The following is a 4,594-nucleotide window of genomic DNA, read 5'->3' on the forward strand; positions in this document are numbered from 1 at the left end:
CTCCCTCCCTCCCTCCCACTTGGCCCCTTCTCTCTCCTCCCTCTTGGTGTGTGGGTCGTTACAACGCCCCAGGTGTGGCACTGCCTCCCTAGAGAACAGGCTCACCCTCGGCGTGGAAGTCTACTTCAGTCTGTGGGACAGGCTTTCTTCCTTCAGGTCTTCCAAGGGAGGCACAAGGTGTAACTTCTGTAGCAATATCTAGATGTGTAGATAGTGCACGTACTTTCCAGAAATGTCTTTAATGAATACGCCTTTGCCCATTACAAGCTCAGGTCATAGGCTTTGAAAATTAGATAATTTTCATGCCAGGTATCCTAATCTAGGTTGATTTCTTTGGTTGTTAAAGACATTCTCATACCAACCTTACCTCTGTATTTAAAACAAATTCCAAGATACAACTGGGGGTATTTTGGAGACGCACATTCTCATCTTACTTGAATGGCCTGCACGTAGAGAGAATAGCATTTGAGAAACGACACTGAATGGCACCTTCCTGTCTTTCTCCACGTGCACGCGTGTGCATATAACCTGGTCCAGTGGAGAAACCACATAGAGACTTCTGGATCAAACTGGTACAAGTACCCATCGTCACTGTTCCATCCACACTGGTGAAGAAAAGTTACCCTCTGTCCTTTGGGTGTCATTTCTAAACTTTGTAAAGTGTAAGCCATTGCCTTGTTTGAAACATTTGTGTAGCATAAAGATTCTGAGCTCCAGCTAAGTATAAACATCAAGTACTTTGGCATGAGTGGTGTAAGTTTCAAAGTGAAATAATAATTTAATCTTTTTTCAGCTAGATCCAAAATTACCTTAACTGGCTCATAAAACATTTTATAGATATATTCTTCCCCTTTCAGAGAAGGAGCCCCAGAAAATACTGTACATTTAACAACTGTGCTAAGTATTAAAGAGTTAAATAAATGACATACCATTAAGACCACCTTTGCAATATAACTTTGGCTAGTAGGAGCCTGAAGGAGCTTGGAGCACAGACACTCCTCCAAAGTAAAGAATCCCCAAGAGGAAAAAGTACTGTATGCAATTTTGTTTCAAAGCAAATAATAACTTTTACAGGTTAAAAACAGAAAGTGAAGTGACCTTATATCCTGACAAGATATTTTTTAAATAACATTTCAGTTGGGTGACTTTCTGTCCTCTGTCAGAAGTATTCCAGATGACATTCCTACTGGTGATGCTGGGGGCCACATCAGTCTGTCAGTTAATTTGGACCACTGATTTTGCTGCGGAGTTCTCTGCAGTATGGAACAGCCCCCCACCTTCCCTGCCTTGGGAACAGTGCACTCTTCTTTTGGTGAGCTGGATTGCATGCGTGTACGGAGGCTGGGAGGGTTCAGGACCATGTTCCCTTTAGTCACGTATTTGAAAAGCATAAGAGCCAGAAATACAAGTGTACCCTTCCTGGTGTGGACCCAGACGTCTGTGAACACGTAAGTGACTGGGACTGGACACAGTGTGATGGCTTCTGAGCTCACCTGGCTTAGAGAATGCAGGTCACTTTAGGAAATTCAGCATTAGCACTCATAAGGGGGAAGATGCCTGGCAAAATTCCCAGATAACCCTGCATCTAAGCACATGGGGAAATTAGCCATAGCAAGGTCCTGAAAATTACCCCTCCAGGCACAGGTGCCTAAAGCAGAATGTCAGGTGGACAGAATCTGTATTTCCTGTTCATGCACAAATCACTTAGGATGTTCCTCCGCCCTCCTGCTTTCTCTCCCCTCCCCTACTCTTTATCTTTTTTTAAAGAGCTTAAACTCCAATCCCACTCCTTTCCTGGACCCTTAATAAGCGAGCCTGTTTGTGTGTACGTTCTTTACAAGAAACCTGAATGGTTTTTTTTGTTTGTTTTGTGGTACGCGGGCCTCTCACTGTTGTGGCCTCTCCCATTGTGGAGCACAGGCTCCGGACGCGCAGGCTCAGCGGCCATGGGTCACGGGCCCAGCCGCTCCGCGGCATGTGGGATCTTCCTGGACCGGGGCGTGAACCCGTGTCCCCTGCATCGGCAGGCGGACTCTCAACCACTGCGCCACCAGGGAAGCCCCAAGAAACCTGAATTTTGATTTCTGTGCTGGTCTTAGTCCTCCGCTGGTTTTCCAGCTCAGTATCTAACAAAACTCAGTCTGAAGGTCTTCATCTTTTCCCTTAAGTATGCCAAGTACCTCAGCTGAGAAGTCACAAGTTAAGGAAGAAAGGCTTGACTCAAAGCAGCCATCTTACTGGAATTTGTCTTTGAACTCTTTAAAAACCAAAATCCTGAGCTGCGGTGTCCATGTCGCTGCCTGGGTGGTGTCCCTTGGCCGCCGCATGGAGCTACGGGCTCTTCCCTCTGCTCCAGGCTCCTCCTTTGCAGCCTCGCCTCCTGTTAATTAGCTGTGTCAGCGTTGGCAGGCACCTCTCTTCCTCCCCGCTGCTATGCTGTGTTCTTAAGAATTTTGGCGTCATTTCTGAACAAATGTCATATAGATGGCACTATGGAGCTCATGTCTAGAAAAGTGGCTCTTAACATATGTTTATCAAATGTGAGTTTTCTGACACTAAAGCAAAAACATGTTAATCAGGAATAATTTATTTATATAAAATGTTTGAGACTGTTTAGCCTTTTATCGGAATTTCATTTGGAAAATAATCAGTCTTTCTACAGATTTATAACCTATGTTCCTCTGATTATAACCCAAACCATTTCTTAACCCTTTCATTACTTAAGCAAATATTCAATTACATTTTACTGTATAATAGAGTGGGCATATTTTTATGATCTAAAAAAAAAAATTCTCTATATGTGACTAATATACTTTTCTATCTGTTCCAACTGAATGTGAAAACTAGAACTTCTGCCTACGCTGTATTTCAACTATTCCCTCCAATTGTGAATGGTAACATTGCTATATTATTTTTTAAATCTAATACCTGAACATTTGGATTTGCATAGAGGATACATTTGAAAGTGATCGTTTGAGTTACAAAATAAATTTTTTTTACTATTCAAAAGAATTATTTTTGCATGCTCGTGTAAAGTGCTTTAACTCCTTGCTTGAGGGGAAATGAGGTTTATATGCAAGTTTTTAAAAACTGCTGAAGATTCAGGTTACAGGTGATAAAATCCAAATCAGACTAGCTTGAGCAAAGAATTTGCTTTTCTTGGCTTTACATGATCAAAGTTCAGGAGGAGCAAAACAAAAATGCCATCAGAACTCACCTTCTGGCACCTCACACCTCCACTTTTTCTCTCAAACCAACTTCACGTGTGGAAGAGCAGCCAGCACATGCCCTAAGTCTTAGGATGGGAGAGTTCCACTTTGGAAAAGCCTGGAAGGAAGACTCCAGAGCAAGTAGCTAAGGTAGCAGCCAGAGGAAGGGTCCTGGGCGGGTCCTCCACGCTTCTGCCCCAGGACCTGTTCAACAAACGTGCCACCTCCGAAAAGCTGGGCTCTTCTGAGTTTCCTGCAGAAGCTGACCTTCCCCGGGACAGACGTCTGCTCGAGAGGAAAGCAAAGGAACGTGTTGGGAAAGTGGGTAAATGAAAGCCTGGAAATTAATTTTAGGTACCATTTTCTCCAACCGTGAATCTTAACTAAAGTTAGAGAGTCACATAAAAACTGCCTAGGTTTGAGGGGGAGCCGTAAAGTTTCTCAAAGGCCCTACATGATCTGCAAACCCAGTCTTCATGTGAAAATGGTGTCCCAGATGTTGGTCACGCACCTGCCTTCTCACCTCAGTCCCACTTCCGCACCTGTGTGGTGCAGACAAACTAAAAACCTGTTCTTTGCTATGGGTCTTCGATTTCTTTAAAAGTAAGAAAATTGTTTTAAAGAAAGACATTTTTAGGAACAGCTTTGTCTCTGGAATCTAAACCCCTGGCATTCCACAGCAGAGTCTCACCACCGTTCAGTGTGCTGGCAGCCATGTCTCTACCTTAGTTCTGCAGTTTCCACTGGAGGATCAGACTAAGACACCGGCAAGGGATCGTGGTGGCCACCGTCAACCACAGAGTCAGCCCGGGCATTTCTAACACATAGGGAGCAGTGAGCTTCTGCTCTTTCACATTCCTCAGGTATGTAGAGAACTATTTTTAGGCCAACACGCAGGAGTAAGAAGTTGATACATGCTCACATTTTACAAGGTCCTAACTATTCCTTTCAGTTTATTTTTATTTATTTATTTATTTATTTTGCATGCAGTCTATGCTTCAGTAAACCCGGATCCGTTGTACATGATTCTGAAGTTTCAACTCAGCTTATTAAGCCCAGGAGCTGCACTCACAGCTTCAGCTCAGCGTGTGGTTTCTGCACTTACTGTCTTTCAGGAAAAGTTTTTTAAAAACTTTCCTCCTCAGCCGTCTCAGACTCAGACTCCACAATACACATTCCCCCAGGAGAAAAACTGCTTAGCGACCTCTTGTCCCTCAGCCTGAAAGTCAGTGTCTGCCTAGCACAGAAGTATTTTTCACTAGTTCTCTTTTACTTTTATACTAGTTTATGGTTTGCATGAACCTCACAGCATTCCAAGAGGCACTGTAACAGACAGTGTCTCTCTCAAACCTGAAGAATTGCTATCTTGAAAGTCTCAGTGGTGA

Source organism: Lipotes vexillifer, unplaced genomic scaffold, assembly GCF_000442215.2.
Source record: "Lipotes vexillifer unplaced genomic scaffold, Lipotes_vexillifer_v1.1 scaffold863, whole genome shotgun sequence".
NCBI classification, from domain to species: Eukaryota; Metazoa; Chordata; class Mammalia; order Artiodactyla; family Lipotidae; genus Lipotes; species Lipotes vexillifer.